Source organism: Balearica regulorum, chromosome 2 (assembly GCF_011004875.1).
Source record: "Balearica regulorum gibbericeps isolate bBalReg1 chromosome 2, bBalReg1.pri, whole genome shotgun sequence".
In the NCBI taxonomy this organism is placed as follows: Eukaryota; Metazoa; Chordata; class Aves; order Gruiformes; family Gruidae; genus Balearica; species Balearica regulorum.
In genome coordinates this window covers 78,330,217-78,347,558 of record NC_046185.1, presented here as the reverse complement: position 1 = coordinate 78,347,558, position 17,342 = coordinate 78,330,217, and the positions used below count along the sequence as shown (strand labels likewise).

Genomic DNA, 17,342 nt, shown 5'->3' with positions numbered 1-17,342 from the left:
GGGAAGCACAGATGCCACCATGCTGTCCTTGTTTGCCCCTACCCTCCATGCCGTTGACTTGCCCAGTCCAAAAGCCTGTCAGAGTGATAATCCTCGGGGTTGCTTTGATCCTTCCCTGCGCACAGATACCTGGGGTCTGTTGCAGGAGGTGTTTGCTACATTTGCTTCCCTGAGAAGATCTGCATGTGAAATGCTGTTGACAGAGTGTTTCCCAGGAGGTCAGAAGTCCTGGGGGATGTGACGTGGGTGGGCTGAAGGGGCTGGGAATGTTCTGTCCATCTCCTGTTCCTCTCCTGCCTTCCCTGTCTCTACAGCCCACCCTGCCAGAGCGAATGAGGAACTTTAAGTTCACAAGATAGTGGAAAGTGTGTCCAAGCCTTCCCCTAGGAACCTTCTGGAGTGCCAGGCACGCTGCATCCCCAGAGCTACTGATGGCCCACCCATGGAGCTGGGAAATTTCTGGAGCGCAGTCAAACTGCACGCAGACATTTCCTGGTGCGTGATGCTTCCAGGTCACAATCTGTCCTTTGATGGGCATACGACTCGAGCAGGACTTGCAGGTGGAGAAGCGAAGGCACAGAAGGAAATATCTGTTCCTTTTGTTAGCAGTTGGAGCAGGGCACAGAGAAACATGATGGGATAGGTCGTGGGGCTGTTACAGCTCTGGTGCAAAAGCCTGAAGTCACAGAAACTTCACTTGCAGTTTCAGTCCTGGCGGGTGGTCCTGCAGAGCAAGGTGTTCAGTGGTTGCCCCTTGTTGAATATCTAGCGCAAGACCGGACGGTTGGGCACATACGTTGAACTGAAGCAGACTGCCAATTAGCAACTCGAGCCTTTGTGTTGGCTACATTAATGTTTTAAAATGAAAGGTCTCTGCATGGTGTTCCTGTGACAGTTGGCAGCAGGAGCCGCTATCATAAATTTAACATGATGAAAGTTATTTACCTGTCTCATATAACTGCTGAGGTATCTGTCCAGCAGTGAAGTCACAAAAAAGAGCAAGGGCTCTGCAAAGGGAGACCGGAGCCAAGAAGCCCCTCCATGGCCTTGTGCCATTGTTTTATAAAACGGTACGAGATTAATGATGGAAGCCGTGAGAAAGCCGTCTCAGCGGTGTGGAAGGTGTACTAGGTGTGCCTGGCCAAACGATGTTCTGCTGTGACAGGGCACTGCTCTGATCGTGCTGGAAGTAGTGAAATCTGGTACAATCTGTGTCCATACTGTCTGCAGGGTAAAAAAGCTGTAGTGATGTAGCCAACTCCTATTTTTCATTACCCAGGCTTCCTCAGCAAGGGAATTAGTTGGTTAGTCCAGAATGGACTGTGGGTGGCTGCAAGTCTAAGGCCTTGAAGCAAAACAGGGAATAAAACAGCTTGCAAGGGAGACTCCTCCTGCATCATCTAAACTCTCCTTATCCACATATTTACTGACTGACAAAAAAGTCTGAACAAATTTAGTCCATGATGTCTCTTTACAGATTCCTCATCAATTCTTCTTCCATGGTATCTTACATAGTAGAAACATATCTATTAACTCTATTCATTATTATACATTCTCACCAGTTTGCCAGGTACAGGAGTCAAACTGAACTAGTCTGCAATCTCCCAGACACGGCCCTCCTATCCTTGCCTTGGAGCAGGACTGGTTGATCCACTTAATGCTAGTAAAGACATCCAAGAGTGATGCAATGACTTCAGAATCAGGGAGGTAAAAGGGCATCTGGGTATGAGAAACAGGCTGACCTCTGGCAGATATTTCTCCTGCATATTTAGCTGGAGAGCTGCTTTCACGCTCAGCTGTTGTACACTGATTAGTGAAAAAGGACAGCGTTCAAAGCTCGGGTCCAGCAGCAGCCCTCAGCTTCAGGCGCAGCAGGCTGCAGCTGATGAAGGGCATCTCAGACTCTTCTTGCAGTAGAGAGGCACCTGTCAGTAGCTGGAGATTCAGAGCTCTGACCTCCTATTGCAATACCAATTTGGTGTTGTTCGGGGCTACCAGCAAGGTGGTTTTCTTTCTAGCGGGATAATATTGGCCAGTGATTTTCTCATTTTTACTGAGCTTGCAGAAAAGGAGTTACCTGGGGCTCAGCAAAAAAAGCTCAGATGCATATTGTTTGCTTCCATTTAAATGCAGCATAATTTAGAGGCCTGAGTGTGTTAGAAAATGTTACTTTAATTGAACATGTGCAAAGCAGCATTTCTAGGATGATGAGGGGAACAAAATACACATCTTCTTAGGAGAATGAGAAGATCTTGTCTTGTTTAGTATAGACCAGCAAAGACTGAACAGGAGTGTAATAACATTTTATAAATATATTTGAGAAGTAAATTTCAGAGAGGGTTATTGACTTCATCACATGATCGAATGGCTGTACAGTGAGTAATCTTGAATACATTTGGACTGGAAATCCAAAGGCTTCCAGCTATCTGATGAATGAAGGGCTCAAATACTCTCCTGAGCACTGGAAGCAGTAGCTTTCAGTCTTGTAGGATGGAGGCTGAGAAGCTTATGGACATAATTGTATAACACAATAGAATAGGAAAATGCCTGAAGATAGAAAATTAAGCTTATATTATAAGTCCCTGGGCATCTGATGTGTCAGTATCCCCAAATGTGTGAGAAAATAGATTAGATCACTGTCAATTTACATTATACTTATAATAATTCCATGCCTCAGGGCTTCCACTGGAGTTGGGAAAGATTTTATTTTATTCCTCTTGATGCATAATTTGTTCTCTACTCATCTTTTTTGCCTTCCTCTGCAGGTCTGCAGATAGATTGTTATAGGTGGCATTAAAATCTTAGCGTTTATGTGTCCTGCTCGTATACTGAGGATTAGGCCAGCCTCTAGACCTGGAAATCTAACAAGGTTATTTACCTAAATCAATTTGGTAGGCACCACTGATTTCTTTTGTGGCATGGGACACAGCCTGCTTCCTAGAATCGAATGGAGTTTTATTTCACGAATTCTTTGTAAACTTGCAAACAGGCAGTTTTTCAACAAGCAAGCTATTTATTCATTTCTCCCTCCTTTGCTTGACTGAGTTGTCCCAATGCTTACTAGTACCTCACTGGGCACCTTCGATTATTCATTATTTGCCTCCCTCCTTTCATCCTCCAAAGTGACAACATCACTTATTCACTTATTGTTAAAAGGATATCCAGAGGAAAGGAATTTCCAGCAACAAACAGCAAGAATGGAGAAAGACACAAAAAATGTTCACTCCTGGAATGTAAAAGCCTATTAGAGAAGCACGTGCAGTCCGTACGTTACTGTTGACACATCCTCCAAAATTACCTTCCTCTCAGTGTTGTAAGTCCATCTGGCATTTCTAATCTCTTTCACTGAGTTAGATAAACAAAATACTTGAGGCAACCTCCACTCCATGGACGTGATAAGTCCAGGTAAATGCAAAGGATACCTGGGTAAATGAATAAATGAGGTAAATGAATAGCCATTATATCACAGCAACAGCTTTTGGGAATGAGCGAGGTAAACAATATCACAGGAGAATACGATCGTCTGTCTGCTTTTTAAGTCTGAACAGCATTGGAAATTTTCAGGAGAGGCTTTTTATGTTCATGGTGTTCACCTTCATGTATTGCTACTTACTGACTAAAAGATATTTGCAGCTAGGTATTCTGAATCATGGAACTTTGTGCCAGAGGCAACCCTGTCATATACACACAGGTATTTTTAAATTATTGCACTTATACACAAGATATGGTCAGTAATCCTGAGAAAAGTCTTACTGTAAAGCATAGAAATCATTGATAATTCTTTCCGAAAATAACAGTACAATGCATCCTTTACTTTGTCCATCTTCAGCCTTGACATCATCTGGCCACATTTTCATCTTACAATATCACCTTTACAGTCATTCTGTAGCTGCTCAGTGAGGAGGTTGTGTCTCGTGGAATGGTTGGAGGAATAGCAATGATCTGATGGTCATTCTAGTCTGGATGCAAAAATTCTTGTTTGTCATTGCAGACAGTGACTTTCTAGATTTTCTGGCTAGAATTTCTAAGGCTCTGACACCATGAACTTTTCTGGGCTTCTGCATATAACTAGAGAACCAGAGCCATTGTGGAGGCCTTGCAGCTCTCTTGCTTTTAACTGGGGCAAGCAATACACACCTGAGCCCCAGGTAGCTCCTTTTTTTGCAGAGTCTCCAGCTAATGACAGATGGCTCTTTACTCCAAAATGAGTCTGAGAGATGTCCAGCACCAGTCTGCTCTGCACGACGTCTGGCTGCTGCCAGACCTGTTTCACTAGTCAGTGCACAGCAGCTGAGCCTGAAAGCAGTGGTCCAGCACTCCAGCACCAGAGCACAGCACCAAAGGGACACACAAATGTAGCTTATCACCAGCTAGACAAAGGCACTAAGACTCTAGGTCACCTAAGTAACAGATAGATGCCAGTGTGAATTACACAAAGTTAACACAGAGAGACAGTCAAACCCATTGAGTTCAACTTTAAAGGCAGAATGCTGGAATTTCAGTAATTTAGTCTAAAATATTTTATGGTGCCATCAAATAATTTTTGGCTCCTGAAGTTTTAAAACTGCATCACAGACCTCTTGCTCACCTGAACTGACAGAAACAGGATAAAATTCAGTAGCAGGAAGTACAAAGTCATGTGCTGAGGAGCCAGCAATAAGGAATTTTTACATAAATCTGGAGAAGCCAGAAAGATGAGATAAAGAGGAGTGTGTTGGTAACAGGATAAAAAGGATGTGCTGCCAGGGTGAAGTAGATTTAAAAAAAAATACTGATGTGACTGAAGACGGCACTCAGGGAGGTACTTTTAGTAAAGATGGGGAAGTATTAGGACCTTTGTGTAAGATGTTCATAAGATCACATTTGAATCCCAGAACAACACACTCTCATCTTTGATGCCTACTAAACACTTGTGCTTTGACTCCGGCCAATCCTTTACCTTCATGTTCCCTTAAATCTCACCATATTGTCTCATTTTCCTCTTTACAGCACACAGCTGTAAGAAAGGTCAATTGCAATGTATTTATGGGTAATGAACTCTTCCTCCTTTTTCTTAAGATCTTAACATCAGCATTGTCATCACATGCTTTAGCTTTGTGTTTCTCAGTGCCAATTCTAAATTCCAAGCTACAATGGTAAAAGTTCAAAGGGGGTGACAAAGGATTAGAAAAGGTAAATTCTTTAAAAAATAGTTAGATTAGTTGCTAGATTACTGGCAATGGCTCGGTTCCTTAAAAGGGATAAGCGTGTATTTACATACACTGTCATACACTGTTGCCAGGACCTGTGATCAAGTCCTCACACCCTCATCTTGGAGAAGCTGCTGCTGCCACCAGCTGGTAGTTCACTGGTCCCTGGCTGGAGAGATGAATACATAGCTTACTCAAAGAATGTAGGCCCTGAAGGAGGTCACATCTACAGAAAGTTACAGAAACATTGCTCCTGCCCAAAGCACATTTTGGAATTTGACAATAGACAAGACCCATATTACGCTAACAGGAGCAACTAATGACAGCATTCACAGTCAGCAGAGTTGTCCATGGGCATGGTTAGAACAACAAGCATACTAAATTCATAGCATCAGACACACAACACTGGTCCTTTTTACATTTAGATGACAGTCATTTGCTTCACCACTAGCCTCCAGAAATACATTTTGGGGTGGCAGCTCCTTTGTATTTACAGAATCATAGAATCATAGAATGGTTTGGGTTGGAAGGGACCTCAAAGACCATCTAGTTCCAACCCCCCTGCCACGGGCAGGGACACCCTCCACTAGACCACGTTGCCCAAAGCCCCATCCAACCTGGCCTTAAACACTTCCAGGGAGGGGGCAGCTACAGCTTCTCTGGGCAACCTGTTCCAGTGCCTGACCAGCCTCACAGTAAGGAACTTCTTTCTAACATCTAATCTAAATCTACCCTCTTTCTCTTTAAACCCATTACCCCTTGTCCTGTCACTGCACTCCCTGATAAACAGTCCCTCACCATCTTTCCTGTAGGCCCCTTCAGGTACTGGAAGGCCACAATTAGATCTCCCCAGAGCCTTCTCTTCTCCAGGCTGAACAACCCCAACTCTCTCAGCCTGTATTCTGGAAGTAGAAATGGCAGTTCCTTGCATGCTTCACTGCTCCTTCTGCAGGGCCAGTGTAAGGAGGAACCTAGTGAGCACTGTCATGTGCCATGCAAAGAACAAACGGTTTGGTGGCCTGATGAATGTTCTGCTGTCACTCTGTGGCCACAGTCATAGATGTTGTAAGAGAAGGGCTTTTGCCCTACCTATGGGATCAGTGCAGGTCAGCAGTTCTTTCCTGCCCTCTCTGTACACATGAAGATGCCCACAGAGATCCTGGATTATCAGAAGCTGTATACATAGTTGTAGATCAGCTACTGGGTTTGTCATTAGCAAGCCGAAAGATGGAGGCTTCTCTCTATTAGGTTTAGCAACAACATGAACTTTCTCCTGCAACATCTCCTACAAGAAGACAGTAGGAGTTTAAGTCCTGGAAGCACCAGGAGGTACCACAGTCACTGGGCTGCTGTATACTTCAGAAGATGTTCGCCAGGATTGGGACAGCTGTACTGCAGAGCAAATCTCAGCTGGCTGTTTCGTACCTGGTTGTTCCTGTGAAAGTCAATATGTTGCAATTAACTATATTAGAAGACATCAGTAACTTCTTTGTTTTCTAAAGAATACTGCTTTATCTGGATGTCTGAGACAGAATGGATGACCCTGTGCATCCTTGTTTCCAGACTAAGACATGGGAATTAGAAACAGAAAATCTGGGGTTCAAGACATGCCTTCATAGCAGATTACATTAGGGCTGTTGTAGACCTAAACCACAAATACAACAGTGGTGATGAATAGTGCTTGTTGTAAACACAAACACTAAGTCATAGCTGGCTATCACAGCAGAATCACATGCAACACTACAGCCTTCACAGCTTGCCTGACTTATGATGCTTCAATCTTTCTTTTCCAGTGAGGCCAAGCTCTCTTTCTTACCCATTGACATCAGCATCTGACATTCATGACCTCTGAGTGTATCTATGCTGTACCAAGTGTTGCTTACCTGCTCCAGCCATTTTTCAGATGTAGACTGATCTCTGAACATCTGCAGTCTCTGTGGCATATTCATTTGCCCAGCGATTCGTGAAGTGGTGACATCCAGCAAGCCTCCAATGTGTGCTTTGTATTCCCATTGCACCTTATGCAAAAATGCTGGTTGGCCATTTCAATGGGGTTTTTTTGTTGCAAGGCATGCTTCTGCCGCTTGTAATACCAAGCCTGGTGCTATCATTGCTAGGGTTTGCCAGATCCAGAGAGGCTGCATGAGCACATCTGATGGCAAACCAATGCTCAGCAGCATAGCAGCAATAATCCATCATAAGACTGGCCTCCTTTCCCTTTTTTCTTCTCTTAGACTCTGTCTCCATAGCTCTGTGACACCAATGACATACAAGGTGCATGATCCTCCATGAACCCTTGTAAAAGCGGTACCTTTCCTAAGTAAAGACAGAGTCTATTGAAAACTGTCACTATAATTTCTGGCTTTTACCTGCTTTCCCTCGGGCCAGACAACTTTTTGGCTCAGTTTCCCATGCCAGCTTCTGAGAGGTTTCCGCCCGTGACCCACGCAGGAGGATCTGGGAGCTAATGCCTAGCATGGGGCTTGGCTCACAAGGAGGTCCAGGCTGGGAGGGACATGGCAGGCTCAGCACTGTTGTGACTGCATGGGTGAGCTGAATGCTCAAAGGTCATTCTCGGTGTGACCACAGGATATCAGGAGAATGAGAAGACGGGGCGCCACCCTGAAGTTAACTTCTTTCCTTTTCCAAGGCTGGGCCACTCTACCAGCTTGGTCTCCTCTCACCCATTGTCAGATATGGACAGACATTTTCTAGTGGGGAGGAGGACTGCCAAGTGCAGCATGTTTACCTAACCTTCATGGTGTACAAAGCCAGATAGTGGTGTAAACTGGGTCTTCATCTACCTGCACCCATCCTCACAAATCTTGCTGCAAGAATCACGCATATTCTTGGACCCTGAGCCAGTGGTGGCATTTGTATATGAAATGTGAAAGCAGAAAAAAAATGTGAAAACCGAAAAAGAGGATCTATCCAGACTTCTAGGTGAGGTATGTTTATTTTTAAAAGTGTCTCATGAGGCTTGGCCAAGGCCTCATTGCTATACCTGTGGTAAATGTCCAAGGAGGCTGTAAGCAAATCTGCCACTGTAGTTCCAGTGGCAGAGGGAAGACAGAGAGTGGAAGGGTTAATGTCAACCCAGGAGCACCAGGGGCTTGAGCAGGCAGGGGACCAAACAATTCCTGAATCAGTTTATCTTATTTGATTTCCTCCTGTTGTGAAAACAGATGGTCCCTTCATCTTCCATCAGCTTCTCTCTGGCACCAGGGCAGGGTGTTCCCTACCTTCTTCAGTCTTCTCTGTCATGGCCCCTAGGACACTCAGTGTCTTCTGTTTCTCCATCCTCTGGTGAACAGTACATGCCCATGTCCTGGTTTTGGCTGGAATAGAGTTAATTTTCTTCCTAGTAGTGGGTAAAGTGTTGTGTTTTGGATTTAGGATGAAAATAATGTTGATAACACAGTGATATTTTGTTGTTGCTAGGCAATATTTACACTAAGTCAAAGACTTTTCAGCTTCTCATGCTGCTCCTCCTGGGAGGGGACACAGTCAGGACAGCTGACCCAAACCAGCCAAAGGGATATTCCCTACCATATGACATCATGCTCAGTATATAAACTGGGGAGAAGTCACAGCTCGTGAACTAGCTGGGCATCGGTGGTCTGTGGGTGGTGAGCAATTGTGCTGTGCATCACTTGATTTGTATATTCTAGTATTAGTATTAGTATTAGTATTAGTATTATCTTCTCTTTCTGTCATATTAAACTATCTTTATCTCAACCCATGAGTTTTACCTTTTTTTTCTTTTTTGATTCTCTCCTCCATCCCACTGGGGGTGGGGGGAGAGAGCAAATGGCTGCGTGGTTGCTTTAGCTGCTGGCTGGGTTAAACCACAACAGCCAGGCCAGGTGAGATCAGGCAGAGCTTGCAGCTCCTTTTCAGAAGTGTCTGTGGAGGGACGAGAATCAAGGAGGAAACACTGGTCCCCTGCGTTGACACACGACAATGAACTGTTGCTCATATTGATTTTCTCTGCTGACACCTCCATCTCTAGGCCACATTTTTTCAGAGGTGTTTTGCCTGAACTTACTGAAACTGCATCGCAGAAGAACTGCCGACGCAGGAGGGCCACCAGGCATTCCCCAGAGGGTGGCCATGGCAGTGGTCTGAGGTTTTGTCTAAAGACCTGTGCTGGGGAGCAGAAGGGAAGCAGTAGGCACAGAGAAGAGCCAAGCTACATGGTCTTTGAGATAGAAGGTCATCACAAGAGAGGGCTTTTCCTGCTCTATCTTTTCAGCCTTCATAGTACAGAAAGCAATCTGAGAGCCTGTGCTACTACAGCTGCCCTCCTGGAAAGTGAGGGACACTGAATTCCCCTGAAAAAGGTGCTTTTGTAATAAGATGATAAGGATGTATGTGGTATGGCCTGAGGCAGGGCTTGTGAAGACATGCAGGGACATGTTGGGATAGGGTTGGACTAGTAGGCTGAGCAAGGCAAATCTGGCACAACCTCATCCACACGGTTTGTAAAAAGAGGACCATGGAGCAATCCCTTCTGCCAGGCTTCACCTGGAATTCATCTCACATCAGGCTGGTCCAATCACTCTGAAATCACTTTTGGGAGCAGTGTAGCAGACCAGGTAATCCGCTCCTGGGGCCGGTCCCAAGAAGGATTTTATTTGGCAATATTGCCAGCAAAGTTCCCTGAAGGACTGCTACTGGCATAATTTAATAGTTGTGTTGATGATCTGGAGGTAAATATAAAATTGCAAATAAAAGAAAGAGTGTACAGAAAGGCCAGTGGAGTGCTAAATAGGGTTGAGGCAGACTAAATTGAATAGTTGTGCTTGTAAAACAAATAAATTAAAAAAAAACCAAACCAATTTGCAAAGTCACCTTACCAGGAGGAGATAGTGCAAATTCATATAACTGGGGACTATATTGCCTATAGTGGCAAACTTTAAAGGAAATTAGTGGTTGTAATGTACTGGGTCAGCACAAGCTTCCTGTGGAATCTTGTGGCAAGAGGAGTTTTGCAGTCCTGCGATGTACCAGCAAGAAAGGAATGAGCATGCGAGGCGTGGGAGAACAGGGACCAATACCAGATTTCGATGTGCAGGTCATCTTCCCTTTTCTGATGATGTTGAAAAAAATAGAAACACTGAAAAGGCTGAAAGTCATTAAAGAAAATGTTGTAAAGAGTTCATTGTGTTTAATTTATCATATAGAAGTCCGAGAGATGATTCAATTATTTGATTAAAGCACAGAATAGATACCTCAGAACAAAACTAGCTGGACAATAAAGCATTTCTTCAGCAGGTAGACAGAGGTGTGGAAAGAATCGATAGCTATAAATTTGAGTCTTCCTCAGGCGACTTCTGTAAGTAAAACCTATTTAAAGACTGCATGCTGGACACGAATGGTAAAGTATCTTTCCCAGCGATGCAGGCAGATTGTAAAGAGGGTGGGATATGAACACACAAGAGTGTGAAGAATGAGTTTAAAATTGAAGAGTTACTTGAATCCCCCCAAAAGAATAGTAGAGAGCCTTAAGCTCAATGCCTGCCTGTCTCTTAGTGCCTTTCAGGAAGGAATGCCGACCTACGCAGTAAGGTATACTGGCTATAGTAGTGCCCAGAGTGTCCACACGACGGGAGAGACTAAAGGAGCTACACATTCAAGCCTTTTGCCCCACTGTCTTCTGAAGTCCCCAAAGCTACAGCTGCCTGCACGCTCACGTGCTGCGTCATGGGTTTGAATCTGAGCAGTTCAGAAGTAGCCTGGAAGACCCGGCAGTCCCAGTTTGAACTGGAGGCAGATTGCAGGCTGTTCTGGTGAACGTGAGACCTTTCATGTCGATCAGGCTGAACCCTGTAGTGGTCGCTGATTCCAGCCTCTCCTGCACGACATCCATGCAAGCTCCAGGACTACTCCCAGCCCCAAGGCAGCGGTGCCGATAGCTCCATACCGGCTGTAACCACGGCTCTGCACAACTTGGTGGTTTAAACGCTTTTCACCACAGGGTATACTTGTGAATGCTAAGTAATTTTTCTGACTTTCTGGTTTGTTCTGTTTTGAACCCATGTGAACATTACTTCCTTTTTCTTGTGCATCAAGAATGATAGGTCTACCTTAGAAAAACTCTAAGTGCCAGGGAATGGCACAAGCACGTGAACACAGGCATCCATGCTGTTTATCTGTTACGAAGGTACCCAGCCATTTTTTTCATCTGGACCACCAACATTCTTCCAGAATTGTTTTCAGACACATTTCAGAAGTTGGAATACAAGTAAGGGCTGCTCCATGCCAGTTGGACTCAGTGCTGGAGAATGGTCCCAGGACCATTTCATTTGCTAGCACACATGTGGTCTGGGAGTCAGTAAATCTGGTGGCCTGGGATATTCCTATGCCTTCTTTCCTGCATCTCTGGTAACAAAAAAAATATATCAGTTTTAAATACAGTGCACTAGTTATTCCAAGTTACAGAAAACAAAAAACCACTAGGCAAATCAGCTTTACTTGTTGGTATTATATAATGAAAATAATATTTTTGTAAAAGCACTATATATATATATGTATTTCTCACACCTGTGGAAAAAAAATTCACATGAAGCTACTTGATAAATATTGAAAGCAACTCTGCATTTCAGAAGAATAAATCTTAATTTTGCTTCAAATGACATATGGCAGGATTATGGATGCAATAAAAACTATGTTATGCAAGTTTCTTCACTCAAGGTTTCCCACAGTGGTGTTTCAGGCTCTAGGTCCCATGGGATAATTTATTCGGGTGGTACAGCAGTCGTAACAGCTCGAGCTAGGTGCCTCCGCAGAGGGACCCCGAACAAAGAAATCCTGTGGCAATTATACCCTTAAAATCAAAGTTCCCCTCCCCTCATGTGATATTTCGGGCCAATAGTAATATTAGGGTCTGGGGTCTTCACGTTCTTCATTGGTTCCTTTCCTTGTCTCTAGGTGGGCCATTTTTACCTCTTAAGGCTGCAGCTTCTGCTGGTGGTCGTAGCTTCCTTATCTTCTGGCTTGGACCAGCTCTGGGGCTTTCTTCTACTTAACTTAGCAAAAGTTCAACAAAAGTTCAACATATCCAGGTGAAAGTTCACAGCTTGTGGCCTAAGGCTTCCACAAATTTAGCCAGTTATGCTAAGCTAGTTATGCCGATTGGCAAATGGTGATTCCAGCTGAGCTCGACAACTAATATTTTCCCAACAACTGAGTCTGATGAATAAGATTAATACTCTAGGGGAAAAAACCAAATAATTCTACTGATTTCTCAGCATATTTTTTGTAAACAAAATTAAGAATTAATTCTTTACGGGATATTAAGGGTCCTATGAAATCAAAGTTTTCAGTATTGCAGAGCTAGATGAATTGTCACTACACTATGGAAATAATGTTTCTGTCCTGAGACATATATAAAGTCCGCTGCTGTGTCTGGCTGACCTCCTTGGAGCCAGAGTTGTGAGAACAGAGTCTGTCATCCAATATCCTTTACCATCAATAGAAAGAGTCCCACAGGGCTCAGTTATCTTTGGATCAGGTCTCAGAACATCTCAAGGTCTGCGGGACTTGGAAAAGCAAAAATTATTGTATAAACCAAATCCTGATCTTGCTGTTTCTTAGATAAATAAATTTAGATGATTTCAGCAAGACTGAGATCCAGTCATGATGCATAAACACATTATCCTGCTAATTTGTGGTAAGACATGTACTATTTTGAGTCATTAACAAGCAAGTTGCTAAATATCAAATCTCTATGGAAACTATAATTACATCTCTTAATCAGCTCAATAACCGGATTTTTTAAATTGTTTATTTTATTGTATCACATTATTTTTATACAGTAAAATGTGAAAATACAGCATGCTTCTGAGTGAGTCAAAAAACATCCTAAACATAAATACCATCAGCTTGATATATCAAGAGCAGGTAACAGGTATTCTCTGTGCTGCTTACATCTATTTTCCCTGCTTCTCTTTTGCTTATCACCTGTTGTAATTAAAACAAAGAAGGGTAGCTGGCTCATAAAATGGAATTCTTAGGCAGGTGGTCCTCCCAGTTAATGACCAGAAATTTCAACCTCCATTTCTGGGTTTGTAGAATGAAGAAGTGATTGGTGCATTACATGCAATCATACAGAAGAAAATAGTAATAAAGTCAAAGACAGAAAGTGAGAGAGACAGAAGGAGAGAAAACATACATCATCAGAGCTCAATGTGTTCTGTTTTCTTTATTCACTTCTTTCACTTTATTGGCCAGCAGCAGAAAACAGGAGATAGAAGAAGAATCACAGTTCCAGAGATAGACAAGCAGCCAAATTGTCACTTTTTATATTTCTGAGAAGAAAAAGTGACTATACCAGCACTTTCAGTAATTAATCTTAAATACTTCAATGTGCCATATTATACTGGAAAAGTCATATATGTGGGGGTGTGTGTGTATATATAAGTATATACACCACCAAGTAAGAAAACAGTACAGAAGTTTCCTAGTACAGAAGCTATTTCACATCTACAGTCATCTCAACAGCCCTTCTCTAATCCTTTTCCAGGTCTACTCCAGAGAACCAGAACTGCACACAGTATTCGAGGTTGGGGTGAACTGTGGATTTATCCAGCAGCACCATGACATTTTCTACTTTGTTCTCAAATTCCTTTCCTAATAATTCTTAACTCTCTGCATGACTTCTGACTATTGGTGAGCACTGAGCTGATGTTTTCATGGAACTTTCTATTGTGATCCTTGAGTCTTGTTCCTGTATGGTAATGGTCAAGAGGCCATGCCATGAAAATTCACATGAAATTAGGATATTCTTGCTTGCTATGTGCATTACATTACATTATCCATCTGAATTTCTTCTGACAATTTGTTGCCCAGCCACCAAGCCTTTTCAGGTCCTTCTACAGTTTTCTACAACCTGTATTCATCTTTACTCCCCCAAATAACTTTATCATATGCCAATTTTCTCATTGCACCATCTGATCTCTTTTCTGGGTCATCTATGAATGCATTGAATGGCATAAATTTCAACCCAGTTCCCTGTAGAGCTCCTCTGGGAACCATTCTCCCCTGCAAGAATTAAATGTTTGCCCCTATCCTGCATTTCCTATCTGGCAATCTGTTCTTTATTCGGTCTAGGATTTCTTCCCTTATTCCATGACTTTAGTTCCTTAAAAGACTTTGGTTAAGAATTTCACCAAAAACTGATGAGAAATTCAAGCAGATTGTATCAGTTAGATTACTCTTATCTACATGCTTGCTGACCCCTTGAAAAATTCATTAGAGGTTTACAAAACAGGATTTTCTTTTATGTAATCTGTGCTGCTCTTCCCAAATGGGTCATATTGATCCACATGGCCTCTCACTCTATCCTTTATTACAAACCCTACTTAACTGCCCAGTGCAGATGTTCAGCTTACAAGCCAGTAATTTCCCACTCTCTACATGGAAATCAGGGTAGGAGTGCAATAAGGTTACTTAAATCATGAACCATGAATCTTTCTTTCTAAATCTATCTTCCTATTGATTGATTGGTTGATTTATTATGTGTCAGACTTCCTTTCTTCCTCCCTTTCTCCTTTTCTCTCTTTCCCTTCCTCCCTTCCCTTCCTTCCCCTTCCCCTTCCTCTTCCCCTTCCCCTTCCCCTTCCCCTTCCCCTTCCCCTTCCCCTTCCCCTTCCCCTTCCCCTTTCCCTTTCCTTTTCCCTTTCCTTTTCCCTTTCCTTCCCCTTCCCCTTCCCCTGGAACACAAGTTTCTTTGTTTTGCTTTTCCCACCCTCCCCAAACAGGAAAACACTGCCCAAGTTGGTGATCATGAGAAAAATTTAACAACTGGCAATATATTTATAGCAATTTTTAACCTTTAAAGCACTGTACATGTTTATCTAACAAAATTCATTATTCTAACCTAACCAGCCTAGTAAATATAGATTTAAGATGAGCTGAATATCTCTGCATTTAATGTTCAACTTCCATGCATTTTTCCTGTCAGGTACTTTACCCAAGTTAGATGTGGTAATGGACATCTATCAGATTTCAGCCACCACAAGCAAGCTAGAAGTCATGCTTGCTCAGTTCTAACAGCCAAAGGCTTTCCAACAAAGAGGAAGGAGAGGAAGTTTTAACATTACCTCAAAGCCCATTTTTGGTTACTGAATTTAAAGCAAATTATTCTGCTCCGTACTTCTGTTAAATGTGATTGCCCGTCAGCAAGGATGGACATGAAGCAACTCTTCTGTTTGAATCCCAGCCTCTTGTGCCTGCAGAGCCACATCTGACACAATCGCATATATTTAGACTGTTCTTTCAAAATTCGGCCCCCTCTTTTCCTCATATTTAGATCTAATCTGGTAAGTCCGTCATATTCTACATTCTTCCTTCCCAAATATTAGAAAAAGCTATTCTGTTCCTCAGACCAAGATCTCTCATGTGACCAGTGCAAAGTACTTGTATTAAAATCTTGTAACCCTGGGACTTCTGCTGTCCAGAGAATGTTCTGCCAACTATGGAAACTGGATGGTCAGCAACTGCTGATCAATGGACAATGGATTTATTCTATCATAGGATGACAATACTTGTCAAGGTCTAGAACTGATTAATTGCTTTTTGCAGCTAGGATTGTTTTTAGAATTTCACATTTGCACAGTATTGTATTCTCCTTACTATTTAGTGCTCTTTACAGTCACTCACTTTTTAATTTTGGGTTAGCGTACTTAATCTTATGAACTCCTGATTTGTGCTTTGTATTTAGCAAAGACCCAACTTTCTGCTACTGAACTAGCATGGTAATGCAGAACAGAAACTAACCAATAGAAGGTTTTTTACAGTTTTGTTGATGTCATTGATATCATAAATGGAAAAATGTAACTAATAAAAAGATACATCCAAGAAACTGAGAATTGCTGATTTTGATGGTTTTCATTGTGTAACAGAAATGGTTGCAAAAATACACAGTAGGCATAAAATACATTAAATTTGTTGATTGAATATCATATCTATTTTAGTTTAGTTCTTATTTCAAACATTCATTCAAATCCGTCATTGTGCATCAAAGCATCAGATTCTTATCTGCTGATATGACTGGACTGATCTTCTCAGATTCAACTGAAAACAGACATACTGGAAATAAGCTATTTATAAAACATACAGTTATTGTGATATGCCACAGGAATTTAAACGTGTCAGATAATCTTCCCACAGGGAAAATGATAGCTAGGTTATTTAATATAGACTGATATTTTCTCATTCCCCAGATAATTCCATTGTGGTTTTTATTATCGTGAACCTCTGTCTGTTACTGCTTCTATTTCTTACACAGTTTAGAAAACCACTCATAATTAGCAGATATAAGACAGGTGGAGAAGATAATGAGCCTTTATCGGATAATCAGTCACTGGTTCCTCCGTTTCTTTTTGTGTGGTATGCCAGACCCTGTCTTCCCGTTGCTTAAGCAATACTTAATTTTCGCACCGAGTAGAACAGCCACAGGGACTGAACGGACTCCACTGCCAAATACATCCCAGCCTATGAGGTCAAGGCTTTTTGTAGGCTCTGACCCTTGTGGCTAAAAAAAAGAAAATTGAAATCCAGGTATCCTGAACTCTGGGTGTGCATTTTTGTTACTGGATAAAAGGGAAGCCTGAGGGCTCCCTTTGTGAGTGGGGCTAGGCATGGGCTGAGCATATCTACTGATCAGACATGGGGAGTGAGGCAGGCAGAAAACTATCTGCTCTTCAGATCTATGCAGTTACCCATATCCCAGTCGCACGTATGACCTTTACCCACGAGTTAGGTCCTTTTGTGCTAAGGAGTTCACAGAGATGATCTCTAACCCAGAGCCTGCACCAGCAGGCAGCAGCTGTGGATAGTGAGGCAAATAATTTAATGAGGAATTTGATGGGATGCAGTGAAGGGATACGATAGTCACAGGCAGCTCCACCTAACAGTAAAGGGCAACATGGGAAAAAGCACAAAGCCATCTTTTTGAAAAGGTTTCAAGAAGGGATTGGGCTCTGCACTGCAAATGAATCAGGACTAGAGTTCGACCTGGGGTGCAGGGCGGGGGCGGTAAGCAAATTGGAGCCAGACACAAGTTTTGAATGGGTCTGAAAATGTGGAACGGGTTTATGTCTGTGCAACACAGGAAGGGGAACCACTGGAAGGCAGAGAGATTCCAAA

General features: G+C 42.7%; 1 long non-coding RNA gene across 1 annotated transcript in view; it reads right to left on the bottom strand.

Annotated features, from left to right (window-relative positions):
* The window catches only part of LOC142600431 (uncharacterized), a 761,935-nt gene that overhangs the window by 82,585 nt on the left and 662,008 nt on the right, over window positions 1-17,342 (bottom strand). The window lies entirely within an intron of this gene.